This window comes from Lissotriton helveticus, chromosome 6 (genome assembly GCF_964261635.1).
Source record: "Lissotriton helveticus chromosome 6, aLisHel1.1, whole genome shotgun sequence".
Taxonomy (NCBI): Eukaryota; Metazoa; Chordata; class Amphibia; order Caudata; family Salamandridae; genus Lissotriton; species Lissotriton helveticus.
In genome coordinates this window covers 1,849,342,510-1,849,359,481 of record NC_136067.1, presented here as the reverse complement: position 1 = coordinate 1,849,359,481, position 16,972 = coordinate 1,849,342,510, and the positions used below count along the sequence as shown (strand labels likewise).

General features: G+C 45.2%; 1 protein-coding gene across 1 annotated transcript in view; it reads left to right on the top strand.

The window, feature by feature from the left end:
• Positions 1–16,972, top strand: part of PTPN14 (protein tyrosine phosphatase non-receptor type 14) — a 524,356-nt gene that overhangs the window by 192,977 nt on the left and 314,407 nt on the right. The window lies entirely within an intron of this gene.

The following is a 16,972-nucleotide window of genomic DNA, read 5'->3' as shown; positions in this document are numbered from 1 at the left end:
CCTTCACAAGTCACGCTATCTTGGCTCTGAGGTCACGGCATAGGGTCAGTGTGCAGTCTGTGCTGCTGTGTTAATGTTCAAAGAGAGAAAGAGAGAGGTGGCGCTAATCTTGTACAATATCAGTAGTAAAACTGTTACGTCAGAAACATAGCAGCTGCGGCGTGTAAAATAAACAACCCTTGGAAAGGCTTTTGTTGTAAAAACAAGTTCACAGAGTACAGCGTACGTGAGCGCATCCTTATATTTAACTTGGCCAATGACCCATTCACTGCTTTTTAGCCCCATGTATGTAAACAAAAGATTTACAGAAGGACTCTCCGTTTAGCGCTTAATATGCACATTTTGAAGTGGCGCGGGTCTCCAGATGCGGCTAGATGATATAATTAGGTCTCAAGGAGTTTAAATCATTTGGTGAAGTGGGTGAACCTCGGGTTGATGCTCTACTTCCATAGTTCCACAATTCCTGGTTTAGAGCTTTTGGCAGGCCAGACGAATCTGCGTGTAAATCCGGGTAGGAGGGCCCTGGGACTCATATGTGTCCTCCTAGGCCGAGCTCCTTCGGGGGCAATGGGCGCCCTATTTCTGATACCCAGAGTCTCCTGTATCGGCTCAGGTTATCCTGGCACAGACGGTGACTTTCCCCTGGGCACCATGTCAGCCCCTGGCTGCACTTTGGGTGACATGCGCACACTGCAGAGCGGCGGGGATTGGCAGGCGGGTTTCTGGTGGTCAGAGTCGCTGAGTGTCGCGACTCTGCTCGGGTGCCGGACAACGCCAGGCAGCAAGCACCGCCTTGGACTTGTTATTTATTTATCCAATTTGTTAGGTGCACGAATCGTCCCCAGAGGGATCTCTAGGTGCCTTTGCAGTGTAGGGGCAGGCTGGAAATGAGGACTTACTGAATAAATAGCCATGTTTTCAAGAGTTTTTTTAACATGGCAAAGTCAGAGCATGCTCGGATAGACAAAGGTAGTTGGTTCCAATGATGAAGTGCCAGGAACGAGAAGGAGTGGTTTCCAAACCTCGTTATAGCTGGCACGCTAAACAAACAGGAGGGGCTCTCTTTTGCATCGGTGGCAAGCTTCTCCATCTCATTCCACTCTAAAAATTATTAGCGTTCTTCTTTTTTATTTAGATTTCGTTGCTAGTGCCTCTCACTCCCATCTTTCATAATCAACATTAGCAATGACATTTTAAAAAATCCATTGTGTGCTAAAGATTCAACAGTAGAATTCCAGATACTGTATGACAGTGCCGCATTAATTAATGTGTTATACTCGTGACTGGCCGTACAAGACGTTTTAAATGTGAATTCGGCTTTGAAGGTTCAAAGACATTACTCTAGATATACATCTAATCAGTCAGTCAAAATTGTTTGTCTTATGCCCGTATGCCTCACCATTTTCAAATGTCACAAGCCGCTACTGGTTATTAAAACAAATAATGGAGCACTCGTTATACTTGTAAGTAAGTAGACTTGTGAACTGGGCACCCTGATGAATTCGAAAACAGCCATTGAGTAACATTTGTGGTCCTCATTTTTCCTCTTGTAATCAGAGTGCATAATTCATATGAAGTCAATTTTTACTTTTTCTTGACACAATCAAACATTAAATACAGTTGGTCCAGTGAGGACAAATGACAGGTGATTCAGCCGACACGTGTTACGTTGAACTTTGGACTTTTTCATGGCTATATAGGGAAAGATATTTCCCGAAGCGTAATAAGTAATATATAGCTTATACTCCAGATATTGGGTTACATGTAATTGAGAAAGACCGACATGTTGTGAAGTGTAAGTTCCAAAACAAAAGAATAGTACCTCCATTCATAAAAAAGCTATTGTCATATATAGCCCAACAGGCTTAGATCCCACAATTAGATGCTTCCTTAAGGGTATAATGTTGGACCTTGATAAATCCTGGGTGCGTCGTAGAGGCACTGAGTATTGGCGTCTACTGCCGATTTAGGTTATGTACTCTTCACAGATAACACCCTCTGAAAAAGGTCATTTCTTGTCTGCGAGCAATTTGTATCCAACAGTTTGGTATGGTTATGGAATTAGTAAATTTAGAAATCCCAAATGTCAAATATTTGCTGCACTATTTCTTTAAACTCCACCGGAGTACAACACAGTCTTAAAAAATGGTGCTTTGCCAAAATAGTGCATTAAAAATTTCAGGCTGATAAACATTTGCTGGGTACTTCCAGAGAAATATATCTGAAGCTTGGCCTAGAGGATTGTCTGGGTAACTGCTCTCATTCGCTGTGCCGGTTGTTGTTTATACACTTCAGAAAAGAACTTCAGAGTCCACACCCCTTTTTGAGGTCTCAGCTGCAAACAGCACTAGTTGTTGTGCAGACCTGTGGTTTCCAATATAGAACATGTACTTAGTGTAAGCTTTGGTTCAGCCCTTTGCTCCTGATTGGATGGCTTTGTTTTATATCTGGTGTCTACTTTTGGTTCCAAAGCTGTTCTCTCTGTTTTCACATTTATCCTATCTAGGAAAAATGTTCTCGCTGTGTTGTGATTGGATGAGTTCTACCCCCCCCTCTGGCTTCAGGGGACTATTTTTTTCCCTTCTTTTCTGCACTTCATGAGTCAGTGTGCTTCCTTGCTGTCTCCCCTTTTGTTCCTCTGCCCCACCACATGTTCTTTGTATAGTTCCCCATTGCTGAATTTAAATAGATAAATACACATTTTTTTCCAAGGGCCTCACCGCTGCAGTATGTAATGGGTACAATCACGTCCTTTATTGTGATAACACATTTTGTCGTTCACTTACTTTTAATTTAGTTTTTTAAAATGGCTGTCTACCATTTTAGAATAGTAAATAAAGTAACCTGTGTCACCCTATTGGGTATGTCAATGCTGTGCAACATTGGCAAAAAGAAAACCTCAATGTTGTGTTAGTGCATATGCATCATCACACACGCACACCTACCAGTTTTGCTACAACGGCATTGCGTGACAACTTATATACACGCATGTATCACGATGCAGTCACCTTTTGTTTTTAGGTCGAGGGACTGTAGCTCTCACTGCAAAGCAGTGAGGGGCGGAGTCCCGAAGATTTAATGTTTTGGAGTTAGGGGGCTTGGAACCCGCCTCTCTCCTCCATTCTCCTCCATTGGCTGGCTTCCTAAACGGAGGCCAGCCATTGGAGGGGAAGGGAGTCACTCCAATAAAGCCCAGTCTCTTTCGGATTCGGGGGCGTGATTTTTTGCGTTCTTTCGACTGACGTCATCCGTCACTCAGAACGCCAAAACACTCCCCCGCTTCCGAAATTTTCGGAGTTGCGGCCGCCATTTTGACACTCTTTCTCTGTCTTTCCCTGCTGTTTTCTGCCTCACCCAAGCCTGTCTCTCGCCCGTTTACACCTGGTGTCCTGTTTCGTGAAAAACCGCACGAGGGGGCGGCTTCGCAGGTCTCCTGCCCTGCCCACTGCAGGCACTTTGGCTCCCGTTTCCCCTCACCCCCCAAATTGAGCGCAGTCTGCGCAGAGCGCCCCTCCCCTGCCTGCTGCCGTTGGAAGAGGCGGAGTGCGGGGCCAGTGAGTCTGGGCCGCCTGGGAGAGCGCACGCACAGCTCGGTGAGTACGGCCGGCCGCCATTCCGCTGTCCCCGGCGACACCTGTTACTTCAGCGGCGGAGCGGACGGAGGTGAGAGCCCGGAGCCCGCGCACCCGTTGCACCCAGGAGCAGTGCGGGGAGGGAGAGTGCTGGGAGCCGAGGTGTGCGGGAGACCCATGCCCGTTTAAAGGTACAGAAGGCGAGCGGCTGAGTTCCCCCTCGCTGAAATGTGAAAACGCACGGAGCTGCCCCGGTGGAAAGGGGGCTTGTGTATATTCGGGGTGCTGCACACTTCCGTCTTCCCGTTGCGTGTCCGAGTAGAGACCAGTGCAGGTTGCCGTTCGCGTGTCTTGGAAGCTGTCCCTATTTTGCGCTTTTGAAACGCTCCCGCGTGCAGTTTGCTTTTGCTTCCACGGCTGGGATGCCTCCGTGCATTCCTGCCTGCTTGGGAAGCCTCTGTGTTGTGGTCTGTGATGTCCACGCGTTGCTGCTTGTTTACTGCCGGAGTCTGATGCCTGCATATGATTCCTGTGTGCTCTCTCCGCATGTTGTGTGCAGTAATGCCTGTGGCTCTATGCTAAGCTTCAGGGCTGCCTGCACACCGTTGCTCCTGCTTTTGATGTCACTGTGTGGAGGCAGCCTAGTTGATGCTTCTTTGCTATTGCATGCGATATCTTGGTTGTCTTGTTTCCCTATTAGTGATTGATGTGTGTTCGTGCCTGCCTGCACGGATCTACTTCTCGGCATTTTTCATGATGGGAGTCCATATCTAGGCAACAAAGTACCCTGTGCTGACGAGAGAAACGCACGGTGTGCACAGGGTGCATAGTTCTACTTTTTGGCTCACCTGCCACGGACCCAGCCCCACACACCCTTTACTGGCCCTCCGTTTTTGTGCGCATCCTACCCTCAGATTATGCTATGCTTCTTTGAACAGTGTTATATCCATTCCCAGCAGCAGGCGTCCACATGAATCTGTGGCTCAGTTAAGCATTGCTCTCGAATTTCCTTGTGGCTTTGCAAATGGAAACAAACACTCCACAGTTTTTTGTGATCTGCTTTTCATGCATAACCATCCTTATCACTGGTCACGTTCTACTGTACTACGTCTAGGACAAGTCTGCTCGACAAGCCCTGTAAACCTGACCATTTACACCCACGTTGTGTCGCGCAAGAGGACATTGTTTTGCTACTTGGTGATTTCAAAAACCACAATTTGATAGTTATGTTAATCAGTAATTTTGTCAAATTCTATCATTTTTTGCACTTTTTTAAAACGACATTGCAACACTGGAGCTGTTCAACCAATCGAGTGATGGCAAGAATTTCAGATTACAAATCTGTCCACGCCTGCTGTTCACCTAGGCTAAATTTTAGTAAAGAAACGCCATCTTTGGTGTGGGGAATCTAAGGGGAATGTCTTGTCTTGTCATCACAAGCCTCTTTTTGACTCACGTGCGTCTCCTGATCAAGTGGGTTGTTATTACCCGTGTTTATATTACACTAATGTGACATCATTTAGGCTTTACTTTAATCTGTTGCTTCTTAATTATTCCGTGCGTTATCGTGTTAGTGATACACTTTTTACGAAAGGATGAAAGTTCATGTGAGAATACGTGTTCTTTGCTTTTCAAGACAGTGTCCTACGATAGTTTAGGTATCTTTAAATCCCAAAAATCCACATGTAGGATAAGTATTCCAAATGTATTGTTTATTTGCATTTCATATTGTAGTTACTTCACAACGTGGAAAATTCTTTTCAACATAAGTTATTCCATTTGCTCCCTTTAACCACTGTCTGCACCCTTTAACCACTGTCTGCACCCTTTAACCACTGTCTGCTTCCCTTCACCAGTGTCTGCTTCCCTTCACCAGTGTCTGTTGCCCTTTAACCAGTGTCTGTTGCCCTTTAACCAGTGTCTGTTGCCCTTTAACCACATTAGTGCTAAGGCAATTCCTCCTCTGTGCTGACTTTTCATTTACTCCATTGTACATGACGAGCTCAGCTCGTCATCAGCACCTGAGCAGTGTACTGCATGACGAGCCGAGCTCGTCATGAGCATGGAAGGGGTTAACCAGTGTCTGTTGCCCTTTAACCAGTGTCTGTTGCCCTTTAACCAGTGTCTGTTGCCCTTTAACCAGTGTCTGTTCCACTTCACCAGTGTCTGTCGCTTAGTGTCCACCCCTCCCCAATATCTGCCCTAACACCAGTTATCTTTCCCTCATACCAGTCTCTATCCCCATACATGTCCCTCCCTGTACATCTGTCGTCACCTACACAAGTGTCTGTGTCTGTTCCCCTTCACCAGTGTCTGTCGCTTAGTGTCCACCCCTCCCCCAGTATCTGTCCCTCATACCAGTGTATATCCCCATACATGCCCCTCCCATACATCCGTCGCCACCTACACTTGTGTATGTCTTGCACCACCAGTGCCCATCCTCACCACTGAGGTCTGCCCCAACACCATGTCCGTCCTTACACCAGTAAGAGTCTGCCTGTCTCCCTACGCTGGCACCAGTCCCTCAGCAACAGTGTCTGTCCCCAAATGTTGCAGTTTCTGTCTCAGCAGGGAGGGAGCACATATTTGCAGACTGTACACATGTGAATAGGTCAGCAGCTGTTAGGTGTCTGGGAACCACTAGGAATCCATTTTAGAAAGGGGCCAATGCCACCAGGAAGGCAACATGTTCCCTCTACATCCCTCCACCAGGCATGCCCTCCACAAACATTTAGGAGCAGTTAGAAGTGTGAGTGCATGGAAAGGAATGTGGGATCTGCCCCTTACGGACACCAACTGCTGGAGTCGGTATCAAAGGGTCGCCGCTTCCCTGCTTTCCAAGAAGCAGACTCAGTTATAGGTGAGACTCTATGTGTGGGTGGCTCTGTGTGTGTGTGTGTGTGTGTGTGTGTGTGTGTGTGGCTCTGTGTGTGTGTGTCTCTGTGTGTGTGTGTCTCTCTGTGTGTGTGTCTCTCTGTGTGTGTGTGTGTGTGTGTGTGTGTGTGTGTGTGTGGCTCTGTGTGTGTGTGGCTCTGTGTGTGTGTGTCTCTATGTGTGGGTGGCTCTGTGTGTGTGTGTGTGTGTGTGTGGCTCTGTGTGTGTGTGTCTCTGTCTGTGTGTCTCTGTGTGTGTGTGTGTGTGTGTGTGTGTGTAGCTCTGTGGGTGGCTCTGTGTGGATAGCTTTTTTTGTAGATGGCTCTATGTGTAGGTGGCTCTGTGTGTGTGTGTGTGTGGCTTTGTGTGTGGTTCTGTGTGGGTGTAAATGCAATAGGTCTTGCATTTGCAAGCGATTAAGCTATTGGCATTGTAAATGACAATGCCATTTATTTAACGATTAAGCTATTGGCAATGTAAATGACAATGCCATTTATTTATAATTTAAAAAAAAATCATGAGCATGCCAATAGCTCTACCTTTAATAATGCCGAGACCATTGCATTGTAAATGCTTGTTTAAATTTACCATGCAGTCTTGGACCAAAATTAGTCAAGTTTAGCAAATGCACATTATCGCAGCTAATTGCAACTGCTAGCACTTCCAAAAATAAAGTAACAAAAAAAAGACGTGATGGGGAGGTGTGGGGCAGCAATGGTGGATGAGGTGACGGTAGGAATGTTGAGCGTCGAGAATAGTATTTGAGAGGGTAGGTAAGATGTGAGGTAGAGAGCCAGAAAACACACGTAGTCCCATGAAGTGCTGAAAGATAAAGAAACAAGTATTTTATTGAATGCGATCAGTGAAAGGGTAACAGGATAGTAAAGAAGACTAAGGAAAGCTATTGAATAGAAATAAGAACATGAGTGACTAGAAAGCCAACCAAAGGAAATTGGTGTTCTGGTCCAAACCCCACTGGAAGCATTGGTATTGTCCACAATAGGTCTTAGACAGCTGCCATTGTGCTTCTTGATGCATGCACACGCATGCTTCACAATGCGTGCATAAGCATCAGCTGCCAATGCATATCCTTTCATAGAAAACCCATTGCAAGACTGCTCGCCGTGTATGCTCATGTTTCATGCTTCACAATCAACAAGCATTAACAAAGCAAATATGTCAATGTTTTAGAGCCGCAACATATTGGCTTTGCGCATGCTTGTTTTGAAAAAAAGAATTAGAACAGTTAGTGTAGCTTTGGAAGTGTAGATTGTGTTCGGTATTTTTCCACAGCTAGTGAACATATACACATGAAGTAGTAGGTTAACTCTAAGGAGAAAGTTGCACCTTAATTTTAGTTTGGAAAAAAAAGAGCATATAACATGGTGATGGTATACTGTGCGCTTCTGCTCCAGAATTCAAAATTTAAATACACCTTGCCTGATACTTGCACATGAGACTGACTTCGGAGTCCCTTAGCATCAAAGTAGCAGTTGATGACAGTTGAATCTATTTTTGGTGGATTGAGACACTCTCACCTGCACCGTAGGCTGCTTATTCACCATTTCTAGGAAATCCATGTAGACTGCCATGGTTGAAGGGATCCGATTTGAGAGAAATATATGTATCAGATTGTTATTTATATACATGTGTATCCGTTTGGGTGTATATCTACAGATACATACACATAACTACGCAGTGTAAAAAAGTATATAATATACTTTTTTACAGTGTGTGGGTATGGTTCAACTTTTGGCACACTGAACTGGTATGTATGGAATTTGGCGCACAAAGTTTAGTCTGTAACTTCTTGTGAAATGTTGTCTTCGGCAGAGAGAAAAAGATAAAAAAAAGAAGGGGAAGGTTATGCAAAAAGATATTTTCCTATTTTAGCTCCCATATGAATGTTTGCTTGTGTCTACAGATGAATCTACTGAATGTATTTACACCAAACTTGACATGACAGTAACATTTGACTCAGAAAGCGTGCTTTTTTTGGTCTGGTGTAAATCTGTTCACTAGTTTTTAAATGTAAGTATTTTTAAACTGACACTGGATAGATAGAGAAATAGGGTCACTGATGTTGAAACACTGGCAGGGGGACATAAAGAGAGAAACTGACCCCTACGCACTAACACGGACCAGTCTGCAAAATACTAATGCTGAGACACTGACACAAGGGCACCAGAACTGAGACAGCAAAGCAGCATCCTTCAACACATGGCTCTAACACTAAGAAGTGACACAACACTGGGAACCAGCAGGGAGGCACTGACGGTAGGTCACTGCCACCAGATTTCTTAAACTGACACAGCGATGCTACGTAGAGAGACACATTAGCTCACCAACATTTGCACGTGAATAGTGATGGAGGGTTGCCGACACTGGGATTTTAATACTGTGGCACTTGTAGCGGTCTAGTTGTTCACCGCCAGCCACGTGGGGACCCCTTCCCGGAAGTACATGCACACTATGTAGCACCTTCTGGCCAGGTGTGGCCAGAAGGCTTAAATAAATGGGCCGGGGTCGCTCGGGGCTTCCGGTCCACCTGAGTGCTCATACTAATGTGTCTGTCTCAGTTTCTTTGCTGTGCGCAGGCCCATGTCATGGCGCGACCTGCCAGGCGATAACTTGGTATCCCCCTCACACTGGCGACAAGGCGTGGGATCCACGTGAAGCCACCATCTCACGGCCAAAGAGGGAAGTTGTCCAGTCCGGACTGTCAACCTGCCGATTTAGAAAATGAAGTGTGGCTGTCATTTATGTGGCGCGAGAAGACCCGATCGTGCCAGCGCAGTGAGACGCGATCGTGAAGGATCCGGAAATTCAAGGTACCGCCTGACCCCCATCGCCCTCATTGTGAGACCACTCACCCACGCGAAGCGGCAGTGCACTAGTATTTCTGAAGAGGCCCCGGCAGAGCCCGCACTGGAATCTGAAGTGCGCGCATGCGCAGCCAGGATCGGCCGCACTTGACAGAAAATGTTGAGCCCTGAGGCACATGCTGTAGCGCGCTAAACTGACAGACTATCCAATGGCAGAAAACAAACAAGCATTAACACCAAACAAGCAGCAGTTCTGAACACTAAGAACAGACCGAAGATTTTATCAACATGATCACTCAGTTGGCGTGTCCAAAAGCCCTCACAATTTCAGAAATCGAAGCCCACACACGAACTGACATTGTTCTCGAGAGAGTAATTGACGCTTTGAAAAGAGGATGGACACGTTTTCTCCACAACATCAATGAGTGGAATGAGGCAGACCGGTCTCGCCTAGGGAAAATATGGAAAGTACACAAAGAGCTAAGTGCCGCACCCAGTGGCATTGTGTTAAGAAGGTCCCTCATTGTTATACCCCTAAGCCTCCAAGAACGAGCTACTGCTCTAGCACATAAAGGACACCAAGGTACGAAAAAAAAATCCAGAATGAGGGAAAAAGTGTGGTTCCCAGGTCTGGAAGAAGCCGTAGATGAACTAGTATGCAAGTGACAAGCATGCCAACTCACCGGTAACTCTGAGTCACCAGCCCCTGTGATAACTGAAGAACCAGCCCCGTCCCCCTGGTCATGGATAAGTCTTGATTTTGGAAGCTTCCCAGATGGACGAACCACCGCAGTCATAATCGACGGCTATACAAAATACTCGATCGTGGAAGTGCTACCATCAACTGCATTTAACCACCTTCTACCAATGTTGAAAAAGACTTTTGCACTATTTGGGCTACCACATACAATCAAGACAGATAACGGACCCCCTTTTCAAGGCAGCGAATTCAAGGAATACCTAACGCAACTAGGAATAAAACATCACCGCATCACTCCCCAATGGCCACAAACCAATGGGGAGACTGAGCGATTCATGCAAACCCTTAACAAAATCCTACGTTTAGCAGTAGCCGAACAGTTAGACCCGGAAATCGCCCTACAGAACTTTCTGCGAGAATACCGAAGCACTCCTCATTGCACAACTCTGAGATCACCGTGGTTGCTGATGTTTTCCGGACAATGACGAGACACTATCCCAGTAGCTGAGAATTGAGAGCCAGAGCCATACCATCCTGCGTACACTCAAGCCCATAGGCTAGCAACCATTGAAAAAGCCAGTCAGCAGCGAAGAGCACAACCGAGACTGTTAGTGCCTGGATGTACAGACCTGGTGAAGAATCGTTGGAGTGGAAAAAATTCCGCACATTCTGTGAACCAGGACTGTGGACTGTCAAAGCAGTTAAGGGAACTGCAGTTACAGCAGAGAAGAACGGAGAGCTAGTCACTCGAAACGTATCCTGGTTCAAAGAAATACTCGCTCCAGAGCGCAGGAGAGTTCGGACCGAGGTGCCCTGCAGCAGTGAACCAGAGTGGGAGACTGCTGAGCTGAACCCCACTGAAAACTGCGCGGCAAGTCCCACAGTCCCTGACTTACCGGTTGACACTGGGTGAAGATTCTCACCCGGCGAAAGTGAAACAACCACGCCATGGACAAGCCTAACCTCTCGTCAACGTCAATACGATTTGAGACCAAACCCCGAACCAAAGATTTGCTGATTTTGCATGTTAGTTTGTTTTTTATTTATTTTGTTTTAAAACTGATTTGGGATGGGATAAAGCGGTCTAGTTGTTCACCGCCAGCCACGTGGGGACCCCTACCCAGAAGTACATGCACACTGTGTAGCACCATCTGGCCAGGAGTGGCCAGAAGGCTTAAATAAACGGGCCTGGGTCGCTCGGGACTTCCGGTCCACCTGAGTGCTCTAACTAATGTGTCTGTCTCAGTTTCTTTGCTGCACGCAGGCCCTTGTCATGGTGCGACCTGCCAGGCGATAACTTGGTACCCCCCCTCACAGCACTGACAGAAGAGCACTGATTTGTATAAATAGACATAGGAACAGAGGGTTAGCAAAACTGAAGACTAACATGTACAATGAGAAGTCCATAGCTGCCACTTGCACAGAGACGTATATACTGTGAGACACTGACACTAGGGTGGTTAAAGTTGCATGGTACACTACCATTGGAACAGTAAAACTGGGACAATGGCACAGACACTGCGATGAACATAGTGACACTGGGGCACTGACACGTGGATAAAAAATGCAAAGGGACACCTGTCATGGAGACAGTGGCACTCTTAAAGGGAGATTGACATTTGAACAATGATGTGGGGACACTGATACATGGACATTGTGATTGACCCTCATATTAGGAGACACACTGTGACCCTGAGATTGTGACATTGGAATAAAGACACACAGTGCTGCTGAGAAGAATACTGAAAATTACACCAGTTTATTGGCACTGGGACTTTAAGACATTGTGTCCATGCATTAGCGTCTCAAACACTAGGCCTTGGATATATCCCGGGAGATCATGGACACATGAACCTCGGGCATAGGAGCAAATACGTTTATGGTCCCAAAAAACAAGATTATTCTAGAAGCAAGTGGGCATAATGTTGGCAATTGCTGTTAATCATCAACATTTCCTAATATTTATTATTGAGACAATAACACAGCCTTTCGGACTTCCACACATAACTCCTCTTCAGTCCTGCCAACAATAACCTGAAAGCTGCCTCAGCCAGTGTAAGTGCACCATTTCAGCTTCCAGCACTGAGAAGACCTTATGCTTTCTCATGTCACAGTAGATAAAAGGGGGCTCCAATCAAGCCAGGGATGCTGCATTTGAAGAAGAGGGGCTGGTTTTCTCGGCTGGGTTGCCCTCCTGTATAGGTTTGAAGGCCTCATCAGGACCAGCAGTTTTATAAATCTTCATGTGCTATTAAGAACAAGTTAAACACAGCAATGTAAAACCATCCAAAATCCTATTTTATATGGTGCTGGCTCGATAACCAGTGTTATTTCACCGGTAGATACCTACGACATGGCCGCGCTACCTGTGCAGAAGATTTCCATTTTTTTCACCCAAGGTTAGCGAGCATGGAATCTATTTCACAGCCCAGGACAAGCCAGTTGCCTTCACTGCATTCCAACTTGATGTCTAAATATGAAATGGCACTGGTTACCAAGCTAGTACCACATAAAATATGATGTTTTTTTAAATAACTGTTCCAGTGAGGTCTCACCTGCTGGAGCCAGTTTACGGTCAGCGCATTGCTGACTGTCAGACTATATCATTGAGTGCACTATGCCTGCTTACTCAAAACGGTGCTAGTGTGTTTAGAATTTCCCTTAAAATCCATTCAGTTATTATCAATGCATACATGCCAACTATCCCGATTCAGTCGGGAGACTACCGATTTCAAGGCTAGTCTTCCGTCTCCCGAATCCTGCATGATGAAACCCGATTCGGAGCCAAAGATAATATGATGATGCCTGTCACACACGCTCCATGCTCCATTCTCCACCCCCCAAGAATGACCTCTGACATCAAAGGTTAACCCTTTGGGCCCGATGTAGGTAATCCCAGATTACCGATTCTTAAATACCGAATCATACCGATTCTGTATTTAAGAACTGGCAATCGGGATGTAGGTAATTTTACCGAATTTCGGTAATTAATGAATCGGTATTTACCGATTCTGTAATTGCCATTGACTCCTATGGGCCTCCTCAATGTCAATTACCGAATCGGTAAATACCGATTCGGTAAATTTACCGAATTTACAAGGGGGACAGGGTGTCACTTTGACACCCTGTTGCATCCCTCAATTGTGCATGGGTGCACATGTTGCAGACATACATGCCCTTAGAGCATGTATGTCTGCAACATGGCACTGTTTAAAAAGCAAAATAAATGCTTTTTAAAGTTTTTTTTTAATTTACCACCAACTTCTAGTTGGTGGTAAATTAAGAATTCTAAAACCCCTGTAGCACTGATTACAGTGCTACCTACAGGTCAAAATACAGATTCGGTAATTATACCGATTCGGTAATTATACCGATTCGGTAAAATTACCGAATCTGTATTTTAACATGCCCCTACATCTCATTTTCCAAATACCGGTCGGTAACGGCCGAAATTACCGAATTTCGGCCGTTACCGACCGGTATTTTCCCTACCTACATCTGGCCCTTTGTCCTTAATTCTTGGAGGGGGTGATAGGCATCGACATTTATTTTTGGCAGTTTTACACAGTGCAGTTTAGAACTCTGCATTTGTTTGACAGAGTTTAATAATTTTTTTTGTTTGTGCTTTGTCATTAAACTGCCAAAAATGAAATACTAATTGTCTGTCACCATACATACAAATAGACCCGATTCAGGCAGTTTGGCTCCACTCCAATATAAGTCAATGGGGAAAATGCATTCTCCCAATTTTTTTTTTTATTTAAATCTCACTTATGTGCTCTAAAATGTTGCACGTACATCAACAATTGTGCCAGGAAATTCAGCATGTATCATATATTTCCCCAAAGGTGCCAGGGTGGAGAATAAACAACCCTTTCTATAATTGTGATGTGTATTGTTCAGAAGTGCTTTCAAAGCATTGCCACATTTTCTGAAACATTCCCAATGTTCCTGCCTCATTGTGCTTTTAATGGCACCATTTAATTTTACTTATCAGAAATAACTGTCAAGGCAGAATACTTAACATAATACAGCCAAATCTGATGCATTCATTATAATCTCGCTATATTATGCCCGGTTTTAAAACGCACTGTATGGGTAGCCACATCCCTAGTCACTCTTTAATGTTGTAATACCTTTTGGGGTAAGGCCCCCCCCCTATAAAATACCTGGCTAAGGGTCTGATTTCACCAGGAGCGAGATGGAAAAACTCTTGCTAGCTCTGGGGTGAACCTACTGTCTTGTGCAATTTGCCTGAGGTACTTTTCCTGCCCCTTGAGGCCGGTGTGCTGCTTGTGTGCTGGCGTGCTGCTTGTGTGCTGGCGTGCTGCTTGTGTGCTGGCGTGCTGCTTGTGTGCTGGCGTGCTGCTTGTGTGCTTGCGTGCTGCTTGTGTACCGGCATGCTGCTTGTGTGCTGGCGTGCTGCTTGTGTACCGACTGCAGTACTAATGACCATATTGCTCCGTTCCCATGCTTTTCCTCATGCCTGCCTACCACTTTAAAGGTCTCATTGGATTTAAGAGCATGCGCACAGCACTCCCTCTTTTTGTACAGTATCTAACTTTTGAGTACACCTGCTGTTACGGCTGGAAGAGTGTGGAATCGTCCAGGATATTGCTCCACTAGCTACGACACGGAATCACAAATAATAATAATAAAGGATTTTGTAAAGCGCCTGGTTACACCTGAACGGTGTAGCCCTAACCAATGGTGAAGAGAGAAACATGAATCAAACGAGATCAAGGCGTTAGAAAGAGTTGCGGAAGAGCCAGGTTTTCAGTTTATTTCGGAACGCCCTGTATGAAGGAACGAGATGGCTAGAGAAGGACTCTGGTCTGCATGTCCTTGAGTCCCACAGCCTCACAAATTTACTGCTGATCATCACAGACAAAAACACATTTGCAAAACACTTGTTGAGAACTCTCTGAAATGTCCATGCGGAGTAGATGCTGCACCTATGTGATTCAGTACAATTGGAACAGCACCCACGGATAGCATTCATTTTTGTAGCGTCTCCTTGTATAGGTAGAAGAGCTAGATTGTTGACATTGATTGTGTTGAATGTAACTTAAAAATGAAACTAAAGAAAGACATTTGTATTAGGTTAATGAACCTTTAATTGTGGGTTAAATATCTTCCTGCTATAATTCTGCCTGACCATTTAGAACAGGTGCGAATCACCCACAACATTTGGCACCTAGAAGTCCCCCAAAAAGTAAAGTATCCTGACTCGGATTGGGCAGTGGCACTCTGTTCTCTGCAACTGCTTTCTCTGGCGGCAGTGGATTCTCATGGCAGTGATCACAGTAGCTGAGTCTTGGTGATTCTTTAATAAGCACCTCATTCTCCTCTGATGTAAACAAACAGTGATTTCTTCCTCTGTGTGTGACCTTTTTGCCTCTCATCCTTCTACCCTACTGGGCAGAGCTTTGGCGAATTCAATGGGTGTATTTTGCTGATTAGTTCAACTTGTGTTTTGAAGGACAGTTGATCCAGTCACCCAGAGCTCTTGCTAGACTTTAGCTTTGCCAAGGCACACCACAGGGTGTTTGGTATAGGCGCATGAAGCGCATCCTTTCTGGTCGGGTAGGAGCAGTGGCCATATTCTTGGACACAGTCTTTTGTTAAGGTGGTTTTCTTTTAGGCCATAGAATAATCCTTAAAACTCGATTACTCTAAGAGAGTTGCACAAGATCACTTCCATTTTTCATTGACTTTTTTGTTAATCCACAAACAATATGCTGATTACAGATGGACTTTTCAGGGAGAGGCGAGAGTAAGGAGCAGAACAGGCGTATGGATGAGGTCAAGCAGGTTCCCTATCCTTGGGTCTGAAAGGAGAAGCCTGTAAACCATAACTGTCTGGTAGTGGATGCTACAGCCCATTACGTCGACCTAGCATCGATCTAACTCCATTGAGACATCTACTATTACTTGGTCCAGATGAGGCTGAGGTTTCACCTATAATTTACTCAGGAACACTCTCTGGCAGATGGACCGTTGGTTCCTGCTTGGCAGTGTAGAGGGAAGAGACATATCATAATCACTACTTACACCACAAATTGTGGGCCAAATAAATTATAACTCCGAAGGATCACAGACCCCAAATCTCAAGTTAGTCGGATTATTACAAAGCCAAAACCAGTTGGACATACAGACACCTCAAGACGAGGTTGTAGAAATACATCGGAACTAATACGAAACCAAACCTACAAGCAAAGTTAACTTGATGAAGAATGAACAGAATGACAACTTCCAGAAACAGAATGCAGGCAATAAGTTCTATCTCAGACTTCATCGCAGGATCATTAGTGAAAAGCATTAATCTATCCTCACTCTATCACTACGGTGACTTCCCTACTTGGCATTTTCCCCAGCAAGTTGGAAAAGAGTAAAGGTGTCTGCGAGTGAAGACTTCCTAAGAAGTATACTCACGTTGTATGGGTCAAGTAGCATAAGCTACGTAGCTCGTTCTAAGATGCTCCTCTTCATCTAGTGTCTCCCACTCTTCTCCTAACTCAACCCCCAGGACAATGTCCCTCATTCAAACTTCAAAATCACAAAACACGCCTATTCAGGTCTCCTCATTGACCCATCCCGCTGGGCATCTTCTCATGGGAGAGTAGAAGTGGAGTGGAAATTCACCTAACTACTGGCTTGATGACCTTGCTTCCCAGGCCTGTTCCAATGGAAAAGAACACCGTCTTCAGATATCAACTTCTCATACGTTCATTCTATCCACTATTCTCCGAGCCTAACTCCTAAAACAAAAGCGTTATTCTAACTAACAATGATGAATTCACCACCTGCAACGGAAAATGGTGAGAAAGAAAAAACTCAAGATGCACATTAATTTAAACCTACACATTAAACCCCTCTAGAGAGCGACCAGGTTAAAGTACAATTTCAGGCCCACGTACACTGGTCAACATAAGAAAATGGTATACAAGCCTCATGAGACTACATGTAAATGAATACTTGCTGAGCATTTCTAATACACC